At 40.5% G+C, this 13,785-nt stretch overlaps 1 long non-coding RNA gene across 1 annotated transcript; it reads left to right on the top strand.

Moving 5' to 3' along the window:
• Positions 1 to 701: 701 nt before the first annotated feature.
• Positions 702 to 8,169, top strand: LOC147144102 (uncharacterized). Its single transcript, XR_015087728.1, has 3 exons — positions 702 to 835; positions 7,719 to 7,786; positions 7,999 to 8,169. It is a non-coding gene; the product is annotated as an uncharacterized LOC147144102 (long non-coding RNA).
• The last annotated feature ends 5,616 nt before the right edge of the window (positions 8,170 to 13,785 follow it).

The raw sequence follows: 13,785 nt of genomic DNA, 5'->3' as shown, positions 1-13,785 counted from the left end.
GGAGTGATTGAATGATCCCATTCTGGGTTCTTTGTTAGACACTAGGCAGCGATGTATGAAGATTGATACACAAGTGCTCCACTCGCTTTGTTGGATCATCAAACGGATTGATATTATACTCCAGCCAAGGATGAAGACAAAGTAAGTGTTATCATACTCAATACTGTGGCTTGTCAGAGGCGGGAAATCATCCCGTGCCACTGGTTATGGGAACATTTCGCAGACTGTCATGTGAATTTATCTGCGAGATGAGGAGCTGTGGTGGCAGCGTGCAACTGATGGCGGAGGCCCATGCTGGCCTGTAAAGATCTTAGCTAAAGATTGAATTACAACATCATGCTATGAACTGCATTCATTTCATCACTATCATTTTTGTCCCCCGTACACAGTAAACCAGATCTTATCGGGTATCCATTTATTGTCCCTCAAATAACAGTATTCACATCGATATCATTATTTAGATAACACAGATTACAGAAGATGAATTGTTTGTCTATGGTAGTACAATAGCCTTGCGCGCACCCCCTGAGGTCGCTTTAGGCTGTGCATCTTTCATGAGTCCTGGTAGCAGCAGCAGGTGCAAAGTGATTGGATTTAATGAACTGGTCTCTCAGGTGTTTGGTTCTTCCTTCGGCGCTGTTTAGCAAGAGAAAATTACAAAAGGCTCACTTGCTCGGACACACAGGGCGAACTGAAAAGATTTTATGTTCAATGATCCAAAAGGTCTCCAAAAGCATTATCCAAATGGATGACATTGGGCCTGGAACCTAAATAGTTATTGCAACAGCAACGTATGACTTAAAACAAGGACCTATCATGGACAGAACAAAACCAGGTGACTAAATACTTCCAGATCAATCACAAAACACATTTGAGCTTTTTTCATAATAATGAAAACAAGGTGATCGTAGTGCTGGAAAAAAATATTGGATGAAAACTGCCATAGGTAAAATGTAGCTTTTCAAAGTCATTGTTGTATCTGTTAAGTGGACTTCTTCGTCTGTGTCTGAAAGGCATGTGTACATGTAATTATTGCCTCCTATGGTGAACAATACTTACTGCTGTTCATGTTGCTCTGACTTTGGAGCAATGGGTAGAAAAGTAAAGATATGTTTCACAAAATCCACAGTGCTATCATTGCAATATTGTTTTACACTGACATCAGCATAATTCATTGTTGGGAGGTCTGAAGTGAAACTTTACTTTGACAGTTCTGGCAGCCAATTGTGATATTCACCCAAAAACATTGGAACAAAATATCGACTGGTTTGCAAGACAGTATTAAGTACACACTGTATGTAGGAGAACACTGTCATTATGTTCAAAAGTCCACATCATCATGAGGTGGACAAGCATGTTGTTGGATTTTGGTATTATTATGGTCAATAGAATAAAAAATATACACAGCACATTAGAAATGAAAATATATATTTTATGCAAACACTTAAGTCGCTACATTGCAGAGCTGGGCATTCTGTCTATGTGACGGACCGGACCGTCTGTCCGTCACTGATGGACACCCGTTTTGTTGACGGTTGACAAATGATGGAAAAAAATTAAAATAGATGGAAACCACTTTATTTAGTCTGCATTTGTCTGCAGTCTGTCTATTTTTCGCGGCAAGGCTTCGATGGCCTGGGAGGTGAGGGTTCTAGTGAAAGGATTCGCCGACGGACGGGTACCATTTTTTTCCCCCGGAAAAAAGGGCGAATGACAGACGACGGAAGGGTACCTACGCTGCAGATGGATGACGAATAACGTATGCTCCGTTTTTTGTAAAATGCACAGCTCCGGTAAATTGGATTAGACAATTTGCATGTCAGGAAATTGAGGAGTTCTTGTGTACAAAGCCACGGTTAAATATCTGCATTAGATCTTATCGTCTCTAGAAGTCTGTCAGTCATCCGAGAACCAGACTATCTTGTTCCCACATGCCATTCTGTCTTATATTACATCATTGGTTTTACTATCTATATGCACACAAGCTAAAACAAAGGCACACACTCCAACAACAAGGATACTTGAGCCACAAGGTGTTTGCTGTGATTTGGCCTTGTTAAGCTGTTAACCCAGAACATTGAAGATTGCTTCTGTTAGAAAGTGTGCGAGTGTGTGTGGTTAGGGTTAGTGTGTGTGTACGTGGGTTTGTGTTGGTGAGGAGAGAAAGAGGAGGGGTGTCCTAGGTTTGAGTTAAGGGGTCTATCAAGGGACAAACTTCTGTGGCACCACAAAGCCACATGATCCATCTCCCTTTTTAGCTGGTGTCACGACCATTTTATGTGATGATGATTTGATGCTTGGACACCAGGTCTACTTCTCCTCACCTCGGACTGAGCTATGATAGAAAGCGTTGGGACCACTGTGCTTCTCACACAATATGTGTCCCAGAGCTCATTGTCACGCAATGACAAGTTCCATTCAACAGATTTGTTTTGTTACTTACTTTTTGGGGGTGGGGGTTAAGACATGGTCATTTTCTAATAACTAAAATATAAATGTAATAATAAAACTTGTGAAATAAAAGATGCTGATTGGCTGGTGATCGATACAGGGTACGGCCTGCACATTTGCCTAAAATCTGCTGGGATAGGCTCCATCACACCTGCAACTTTAATGAGGGTATAACGTATATAAAATCGATAGGTGGATGATATAATGGCTTTATGTGTTTTCAGAAATATATTTTGTCATAGTATTCCATCAGTTTATAACATGGCAACACTCACTTTAGCAGATGAACTATCTAATCACACATTGTTATTAATTTTTTTTTTCTCTGACCTGGAAAAATCTGCAAAGTGTCCTAAAAGGTGCTCTATTAATCAAAGTTCTTCTTCTCTTTCTGCTTCTTCTTATTATTATTATCCCTGTTCCTTTTTTTCTGTTCTGCTGTTGCGACTGACCTGTGTTTGGTATTCTTTGGTGTACTGGACAATTGTAGGAAGTAATGAGACATATTGTTTGTTTGTTTTAAGTTTATTTCCACAGTGTTAAATCAGAAACACAATATTGTCTTACATTGTGAAAAATGGACTCCCTCTGAAGCTTAAAGCTTTTAAACAGGGGTCCAACACACCACCACCTAACAATGTATTACAGCTCTGCCATATTCAAGTTCATTTACATAACATAACATAATTATTTGATAACAAAGGTTTGCAGTGCAAGGCAAGCGCTTCACAGTTTATATTGAAAAGGACATACAAATCATAATTTCTGGTGCGGTCCTAAGACAACTGGAGCACACCATGTTCATGTACACTTTACATTGTGATGACCTTTGTAACCTCAGTGATCCTTGTGCATGAGAAGGGTTAACCTTATAAGAATTAGGCTGCAAAACCAACAGATATATAGCCCTCCAGAAGCTCGCGCTTCAGATTTCTTTTAAATATAGGGAATTAGGGCGAATGTTTTATATAATTTTCTAGCTCATTCCATATTTGCGGAACTTTATAACATATACTGAAATGAGTACCTTTCAATTTCCTATATTTACCTTTTAGGTGCAACCTATTCCTGGTATTTTGTGGGTGAGTGGAGGAGTCCAGTGGAATAAGTTCACACCAATGAGTATTTAGCCTATTAATCACATTGTACATTGTGCATAAATTGTGAAAGAGATTACATTCAGGAAGCTTTAGGAGACCATATCCATGGAAGAGAGCGTTTGTAGGAGGATTGTGTTTAGACCAGGATATTGCTCTTATGGCTTTTTTTTTTTTGCAATATAAGCAATTTGGTGGTATACGTAGGGTAAGTATTGTTCCAAATAATATTACAATAATTTATATGAGGCAGTCCATGTCGCTTATAAAACAGCCTATGCTGTTTGTGTGGCCATGCAATTGTGTAATAACTTTGTCCCCCATGCAAGAGCGAGAGAGGCTGTGTGTGTTTAAATGAGAGGGTTCTGCTACATTAGCTTCATAACACTATAATCCCCTCTCCATAAAACATTACATGCACTGCAACATTTCTGATTTATGAGGGGTAGAGAATCAATGGGGAAAAAATTAATGCTCGCAAAAACGTCCCTGGGACAATATTGAGCCGATTATAATTGTGATTTCTTTCAAGTGGCTGTTAGCCAGATGATGAATGTTGGCCAACCTTCCACTCTGCCGAGCACTGGAGAGAGTCTTTAATATGACAATTAAGTGTCTCTCTCATATAGTTTATTATATCATTCGTTCAATATCTTATATCTTATTTCTTGTCTCTTTCCTATCATACCAATCAAATTCTGCTTTTACCTTCGGCTAGGTTTTTTTTCATATCGCTCCATATCCATGCAGCTTTTGCACAGATTAAATGGAACTCTAGTTTACTCCATCTCACAGCACTTACTTATGTTTTATGACACACAATAAATCAGTTTTATGCTGTTATTGATTCCCTCCGCATGTTATTACCCTCTTGTTTAAATCGACACAACCCATTTTGCCTTTTGCTCTGTAATTCCTACCCCTCTTGTTTTTCGGTGACCTTGGGTGGATAACCAAGACACTGAAACTGCTAAAGTGGGGGTATATAAAGTGGGGGAGTAAATGCATTTGTGTTTGTGTGTGTGTGTGTGTGTGTGTGTGTGTGTGGGTGGGTGTGTGTGTGTGTGTGTGTGTGCGCGTGTGCGTGTGCGGATGGCTTAAACACTGACTTCGCGGCTATGTTCACAGCTTTGCAAGATTGACCTGGCAACTGCTGGCTTGTGAAAAGTACAGGAGGGAAGATGAAACCAAACAGCAGTCTAAGGGCTCTATTTTCATGCCCAGGCGCTTGCGAGGTTGTGGGAGTGAACACAACCCGCCAGCTTCTCGGCCATGGAAGCAGCTCCTCTCATTCTCTTTAAAATCAGTGTGCAGGAGGCACACAGTCTTTGACATGCGAAAGCAGAAATAGACTTGCTGGAATCCATACAAAAGATCAAAGTGTGCAAAGTGCATTTATTAGGAACTGCAAGCCGACTTCCACGTGAGGATGATGTAAAGTTGGCCAGGGGGATCACAGATCACCGCTGTGAAGTGGGCAATTGGAGACGACCTTCCAGCCTGATTGTTGTCGTCTGTGTGTGTGAGGACTGACCCCCAAAAACTGTAGGCCTACCGCGGTCAAGGAGTGTGATTTTAAAATTATGATAAAGGTAATATTCAAAATGCATTCAATGAATTGACTTCTACAATGATTCAGAGTGATCGATGCACACTGTTGCTATATTTATAAATGAAATCGGATGATTCCACCAAACACTACCTGCACCACAACTGAGTCCTGCTTTTAGCTGGTCTAAAGTTTAGTCCACTTTTGGCAACCAAATTGTCAGATTCACCGGGAGTGTATAAAAGAAAACACCCTGTCTGCCAGAATGCCTAGCATGGTGCAGCACTGTCAAATTCCCAAACAAACCAGACTTGCACCTGCACGAAAATCAAGTTGCGCCAGTTTTTACGGCCAAGCGCACGCGCGCTGTCTCCAAATACGATCTTGCGTCTTCATTGCTATGTGCTCCTTATCAGTGTCACCATGCAAGAGATGGGAGGTCTATCTGTAAATCCAGTTGTACAACAGACATTTTACCTCTCGTGAAGGGCAATTTATTGTAAAATAAGTGACAACTGCATATAAATCTTACTGAATTAGTAAATGTAATTAACAGCATGTCAAAAGACAAATTTGATTTACCACCTAAAACTGCTATTTTTGGGCACCTTTTATATCTGTAAGGATGAATATATTTTAACTTTTTTTTCAAAAATATTCTGGCAACCCAGTTACCAATTTTTTTCCTTAAGGTAAAAAATAGATACATTTGTATTTAAATACAAAATACAAATTGTGAAGATGCCTCATTTACTTGCTTCTTGGAAATGTATCATCAAGCAAGAACTCACTGGATTAATACCGAATCATTGCTTTTGATGGCATTATGCCATTGTAATGCAATTGTATGAATATTATTCGTCAACATCCAATATGGCGGTTGCGCTGATATATCGCTTTGACCGGGCCACCCGGTTCAACAGGTTTCTGCTTCAGAATGTAAAAGAAAAAAGGAAAAGACAATATATCTTGATTTTAGATGTCCAAAGACTTTGTGGCTCCCATAATCTTTTATGAAACGGTTCAAATGGCTCTTTAGTTGCCGACACTAATATATAATATGACTCTGCACACTCGCCGTACATTTGCGCACCACGACAGTTTAAACGGGTAACGTGGGAAACTAAACGTCGCCTATTCTGCGAAAACTGAGATCAATAGTCTCCCAAATTTTTGTTGACATTTCTACCTATGCTCACACCAACCTCTGAAAATATTAGAATGATCCCTGATTTATTATGAATTTTTCCTCTTCATAGAAGCACTCATTACAAAGCTTATGTCAATGGGAGAGACTCATTGTCCATAATATACTAAATATTGGGGCTATATTTTTACAGTTTGATGTGGCCATAAGTAGAGAAGTCCACATACGTTTGGGGGAGGAATGATTGCAGTTTTCTGACATATCAAGCGACGCTTACGTTGAGTTTTAGACTGGCGCCCCAAGCACCATTCTACCTCAGTGTTCTCGGCTCTCGTTATTTACAAATGCCTACGTTTTTTACAGACATGTCTTGCCACATTACACAATGCGACACTTTGAAAAATGTGCTGGACTCTCGCATGCAAACATTGACATATTTGTTGCGTATACGCCTGTGTACCTAACATTATTTTCAGTAAGGCTGACTGACATTTGCAGATAAGACTGGCCATCTGACAAAAATCATATCACTGTTTCTTTATATTTGTAATGTCTTAGTGATAAGCAACTGAACATTAGTATTTCACGAAACAAAAACAGCTACTATGATGACATGAAATAATGACAATAACAAAGTTTATTTTTGAAATCCATGCCTCAAATGTGGGCCCCAAGCATCTTGGTGGGAGGGCACGGCCCCCTAAAGCCCACCCACGGTGACGGGTCTGGGCTGGTCACATCAAGTATTTCACAAAAAAGGGAGAAAAAGTACAACTAATGCAAACCTCCACAAACTTTTATTAATAACAGTTCAGAACATTTACAGTTCTTCAGATTGGGTGCCAGGTTATATTTACTTTCCCCTTGGTTTCGCCAAAATCAGTCATAAGTCTGAGCTATGGTAGCCCACTAGTGCAAACAACAACTGCAAATGCCCTCCGGGCCATGAGTTTGAGACCGCTCATCAACAGTATATGTGCCACGTGATTGACAGTCAACCAGTGCAGGGGTCACCCATACCCATGTATTAGATGTCTCCCTCTTCTAACGCACCTGATTCAAATGATCAGAATCATCATCACAAACTAGAATGTAGTTTGTCTAAGTCCACCGTTGTCTGGGATAGATAGGCTCCTTAGATCCCTGAACCGAACAGGTTGTAGGAAATCGATAAATTTTGTCACATAATTTGACCCTTCTTTAAACGTTTGCAATTCTCTTTTTTCCTTTTCTAGCTCACTAAAATAATTTTATTTTCTTCATGAGTTTGTCTGTTGGGTCTATTTTGCTTGAATTCTTGGGTTGCTTTCATTTAAAATGTATAAATAAAAGAAAACATGCGTTTGGAGGGATTTCTGATTCACCTTCGTCATTATAAGTGACACTACTCCTGGCATGTGTATTTATTCACAAGAGTGTCTGTAAACTGTGCCAACATGACTGAAGGCCAAAATTGTCTTTTATTGTGTTACAGGATGCATCTGCAATTCACTGAAACAGAAGTGCAAATAATCAGCAAACAATGAAATAATGAACAAACAGGTATGGCAATGTTTACTGTGTGTCTAACAAAACCAGTGATAATTAGATTACAAAAGATGAACATCCATGAAAAGGAATCATACGTAGGCTTGCTTTACAGATGACTAATGCACTACATTGCTTTAAGAAACTACATAACTGGTAAGCACAGGGGTTAAATGCAAAGTGAGCTGGCTTGATTGCAATCAATTTGTCCCCCCGTCTGTTGGCAGGTGCCCAGGCTTTGAGTCCCATAGCCCAGAGTTGGCTCCAACAGGGCTGCCGGCAACAAGCAGCATCAATGTGACCATTTAGAGAGAGATGTGTGCAGATGCAGAAGGAAGGTTCAGACCATTGTGTGGCCCTCTTCCCTCTCTCCTCTCTCTTCAAGCCTCTAAGATGCTGTCCACATCAAAGTTGTTTTTGCAGCCCCCCCAATCGGAAATCCCGGTTTGGCAAGGAGGTAAAGCCCCGAAGAAAAGAATGAGGCCCTTGACCCATCATGGGGACTTGTGAGCACTTAAGAAGATTAATTATTGCCGGGCTTTAACCCACAATAATAAACAAATATTACACGAGAACATAATAATACTGTTTCACTTGTTATAGCTCCTTTATTGTCAGCCGTTATACACTGTAATATTACATTCTGCTATATTGTTTTACATTTTATTCAAAGGTTTTCAATATTAGTGAATATTGCGTGGGTTGTAGCACTCTCTCCATCCGCCTGACCAGAGAGTGAGCTATTTTTACTATGTGCAACTGTCTGAGAAAGTGGACACACACAGACACACACACACACACATGCGACCCCCCCACCCCCCCGCCACAATGCCAGGGGGTATTGACAAGTAAAAAAAACAAACTTTTTTTGTATGTTTGTTTGTTGTTTGTTTTAGCATTTTAGCTTTATAGTAGGGCTATTCGATTTTGCCTAATAAGGAAATACCGATTATTTTCTCTCAAACCCGATTTTACGATTACTATTTCTTTGTAAAATAAAAAATAATGAAAAATGAAGTATTTTGAATTTGCATTTAAACTTAATTTTTCTTTCTTTGAACTCAAAATGCCAGTCAATTTAACTTAAGACATACAGAACAATCCATTGAGATTAACAGCATTTCATTTCATGTTTTTCCTTGTGTTCCTTGTCTGTCTCTCGTTAAATTGAGTCCACCTGTGCTTGTCATCCCGGTCCCTGGTGTTAGCCAATCAGCTCCCCCCCACCCTCTGTGCCTTGTCCAGGTGTTCCTCGTTGTATCGTCAACTTGTCTGTATTTAGTTCCCTTATTGGTTTGTCTGTTCTATCCTGTCTCTGTAAGTCTTGTCAAAGTCCAGTCCAGTCATAATGATAGTCCTAGTGTTTGTTAGTTTAGTATTATCCCAGCACCTTGTTTTCCTTTTGTTTTACATTGAATACTTTATATTGCACACGATTTTTGCCTCCTGCATTTGGGTCCTCCTCCACGATAAATCTGACAATTTTACTCAATAGATTTCAGATCTGTTCTTAATTAAACCAATAATGAAAGAAGAAAGTGCATATACCATCTGAAACGAAATCATCAACATGAGAGAAGGTAGACAGTCAAGTCTGTAAACCAAACAGTCTGTCAGCAAGTTATTTTGCCAACCAGCTAGTGACTAGCTTTTCACCTCCCTGGTCTTACTGAAACATAAATCAATGATTAGTGCAAAACTGTCACGCAAGCTTAAGGGACGACTTTCAGACGTTGAGTTACTTGCTCACGGGTTGTATTGTACATGCGGGGCACACACTACACTACAGATCTATTTTTGCCCGATTTATCAACTAAACATTCGCTTGCCTGAACAAATAGCAGAATCGCCGGTAGCCATGGATGTTGTTGTTGTTATCAGAATGCACGCTCATGGGAGGAAGCGGAAATGCAGAGGAAACTACCGTGGCTTAGATACACCAAAAATAACAAAATCGAACATGCCGATTTGAACGTTTTTAACATCGTTTTATGCCGAAAATTCAGTTATGGTTCAAAATCGCTTAATCGAGCAGCCCTACTTTATAGTATATCTTTTTAGCTTTTTAGTATTTGGCCTACATGAAACCAAGATAACTGGGCATTTTACTAAAAATCCGCAGTCCGTTTATCGCCTTCCGCCCACAACCGGCGTACCCTTCCGCCGTCCGTCGATCTGCCATTTTGTCCGACCAGACCAAATAGAAATCGCCTATAGGCCGGTCCATCTATCATTTTAAATCTGTCCTCACAAACACACACGGGTACAGCTGCAGCACAAATACGGGAACAGGAATTGTATTGGAACAGAAAGGCTACTTTTTAATGTTTCTAAACTTATGAACGTTAAACTTATATATAAATTGCTGTGGGTGCTGAATATGGGCTAGTTCTGACCAGGCTATATCAATCAATCAATCAAATGTATTTATATAGCACTTTTCATACAGAAAAAAATGCAACTCAAAGTGCTGTCCAATGAAAATGTTCAAACCACAACATAAAAGGAAGACCTGTTCCTGCCCTCCCTCCCAACAACCCCAAAGACATATATCCACCAGTACATCAGCACTCGCACATTCACACACACACCCACACAAAGCACACAACCTGATAAACTGTGTTAAAAAAGACATGACAAGGCACAGAGAAACCATATGAGGAAAGGGTACCCAAGGGGGGCTCATTCACGCTGAGGGGAATGACAGCCCACGGGCCACGGGGAGTGCCACCATCACAGAGACCCTCGGCCCAGATTAGCCGGGGAGACAACCACACCTAGTGTGGAGGCCCCTGGTCACCTGGACCTAAGGAGCCCCTACGATGATGCCCCCCGCGGGAAGGGCAGCCATCACCCCAACGTGGAGGCCCCCCATGAGGAAACACTGGACCTAAAAGCTAACAACAATAGAAGACAACAAAACTAAAAGACAAAACAGGAATATAATCTAAGAACTAAAATCAGTATGATAAAGTAAAAATAATCCCCAATAAAACGAAAAAGATAAATTACTTAAACTATTTAAAAGCCAAACTAAAAAGGTAGGTCTTGAGCTTCCCCTTAAAAATATCAGCAGTCTCTGCGGACCTGACGTCCTCTAGCAGGCTGTTCCAAAGTTGAGGACCAAAATGGCTGAATGCAGGCTCGAGGTGGGTTTTGGTCCTCACCCTAGGAATAATTAAAAGGCCGGCGCCAGAGGACCTCAGGATCCGCGAGGGTTGGTATGGTAAAAGCAAATCAGACAAATAAGATGGCCCAAGACCATTAAGACATTCATAAACTAATAAAAGTACCTTAAAATCGATCCTGAAACACACGTGTAGCCAATGCAGCGATTTTAAAACTTGTGTAATGTGCTCCCACCCTCTGGTTCTCGTCAGCACCCGAGCGGCTGAATTCTGGAGTAGTTGTAAAAAAGAGATACTCTTTTTGGGGAGGCCAGAGAGTAGGGCAATACAATAATCTAAACGACAGGAAATAAAAGCATGCATCAACACTTCCGTGTTTGCCTGAGAGAGAAACGGGCAGACTCTGGCGATATTCTTAAAGTGATCGAAAACCTATCTCAGTTACATTTTTAATTTTAGGAACACAACTGAGCTCAGAATCAAAGATGACGCCCAGGTTCTTCACACATTCTGAGGGTTTAAAATCTTGTAGTTTTAGTAAATGTTTACGATAACTAAAACATCTGTTTTGTCCTGATTGAGCTGTAGGAAATTCTCTGCCATCCATGACTTAATATCTAAAATGCAATTTAAATCAATGGGTCCTGTGTCATCAGGAGACACGGCAATATACAGCTGTGTGTCATCAGCATAGCTGTGGAAGCCAATGACATCCCCAAGGGGAAGCATATAAAGATTAAAAAGTATTGGGCCTAAAATTGAACCTTAGGGAACCCCACATTTAATTTCATGGATTCTGGAGGAAAAAGTATCCATACTTACAAAGAAAGATCGGTCTGTGAGATACGAATAAAACCAGTTAAAAACAGTAGCAGAGATGCCCACTAGGTTTTTAATTCTATTTAATAAAATTTGGTGATCTACTGTATCAAAAGCAGCGCTTAGATCCAGTAGCACCAAGTTTTCTCACGCCTGCAGTTCACCTAATATCATTTAAAATCCTTAAAAGAGCAGTCTCTGTACTGTGGTTCATCCTAAAACCAGATATTTCTCTAAAATATTATTTGTGTTTAAAAAGTGATTTAACTGGAGAAACACCAGTTTTTCTAAAATCTTACTTAAAAATGGTAAATTGGATACAGGTCTGTAAATATTGAAAACGCTGGGGTCAGAGTTCCTCTTCTTCAGAGGGGGCTTCAGAGAGCAATTGACTATATTTAAAATTTGTTCCTCAAAGAATCCATAAAATGTCTTAAAAAGGAATGTGGAAATTGGATCCAAAAGGCAGGTTGTTGGATTTACCTGGGAGAAAACTCGACCGAGTGTCCTTGCGTCAACCAGGGAAAAACTTTCCGGTGTTTCCTCTTGCAAATGTGATTGTCCAGGTTTACTGAAACTTGTGATGTGACGGGCTAAAAGACTGGATCTTATGTTATTGATTTTACTTCTGAAGTGGTCTGCAAAGTCCTAACAGAGAGCGTCTGTTGGTCTCTGTGGGGACTTGTTAAAATCAGAGCTAGTTAAAAGTTCAAAGTTGGAGAAGAGAATCTGGGGTTGTTTTTATTAACTGTAATGAGGTTTGAGAAATAGGAAATTCTTGCCCGTTTGACTGTTTTATTGTATTTTAGTTGTGGCGGCACGGTGGTCGACTGGTTAGCACGTCCGCCTCACAGTTCAGAGGTCGTGGGTTCGATCCCGGGTCCGGCTTCCCTGTGTGGAGTTTGCATGTTCTCGCCGTGCCTGCGTGGGTTTTCTCCGGGTACTCCGGTTTCCTCCCACATTCCGAAAACATGCACGGTAAGTTCATTGCACTCTCTAAATTGCCCCTAGGTGTGATTGTGAGTGCGGATGTTTGTCTCTGTGTGCCCTGCGATTGGCTGGCAACCAATTCGGGGTGTCCCCCGTCTACTGCCCGAAGACAGCTGGGATAGGCTCCAGCATGCCCGCGACCCTTCTGAGGATAAGCGGTATTGATAATGGACGGATTTTAGTTGTTCACATAATATTTCATGGTGTACTGTAAGTTTACTCTTTCTCCACCTCCTTTCTGCACTCCTGCATTTTCTTTTTGAAATTGTGATTGAATTATTTCTCCACGGGGGTACAGTCTTTGTTTTTGTCGTTTTTATTAAAAATGGAACTACTGAGTCTCAGGCTGATTTCAGGTTCTGGTTAAAATTGTCAACAATAAAATCACAAGGTGCAGGTAAAATGTCGGCAGGAGTGCACTTTAAAATGTCGATAAAATTTCCAGCCACTTCAGAAGATAGGTAGCATTTCCTCACTGTTCTCACTGGGGATCCTTGCCTGAAACGCCCCCTAACTTTATGTACAGTTAAAATACACACATTAATGGTCTGACACAGCCTGGTCAACAACAGAGGACACACCAGCGGACAGGCCATAGGTTATGACCAAATCCAGGGTGTGTCCTCTGTTGTGAGTTGGCTCTGAGACATGCTGTTAAAAATTCAAGCTGTGTAAAATCCATGCTGTTTAAAAAGTTTTAAAATTCTCTGGACAGCAGGTCCGAGACATCATCGTGTACATTAAAATCGCTGGTTATTGAAATTCTGTTATAAGTAGAATATAAAATGGATAAGAATTCTGAAAACTCTTTAATAAAAAAGGGGGAGTGATGGGAGGTCTGTAAACGGTAATGCAGAGAATAGGGGGACTGCTAAAAACAAAGGCATGATGTTCGAATGAGAAATAGCTATTAAAAATGATCTCCTTTGAGAAAAGAGTATTATTAAAAATTGATGCAGTCCCACCCCCTCTTTTCCCATCCTTGGTAGAAAATAAAAAGTTAAAAATTGGATGGGCAAGCCTCGGTGGGAGCAACTGGGGCATCCCATAGCACCCCCTTGCCCTGGTGTATGAATA

This window comes from Filicampus tigris, chromosome 8, assembly GCF_054856515.1.
Source record: "Filicampus tigris isolate MCC_2025a chromosome 8, RoL_Ftig_1.0, whole genome shotgun sequence".
Taxonomy (NCBI): domain Eukaryota; kingdom Metazoa; phylum Chordata; class Actinopteri; order Syngnathiformes; family Syngnathidae; genus Filicampus; species Filicampus tigris.
The sequence above is the reverse complement of the archived record's forward strand: the minus strand, read 5'-3'. Positions and strand labels throughout refer to the sequence as shown.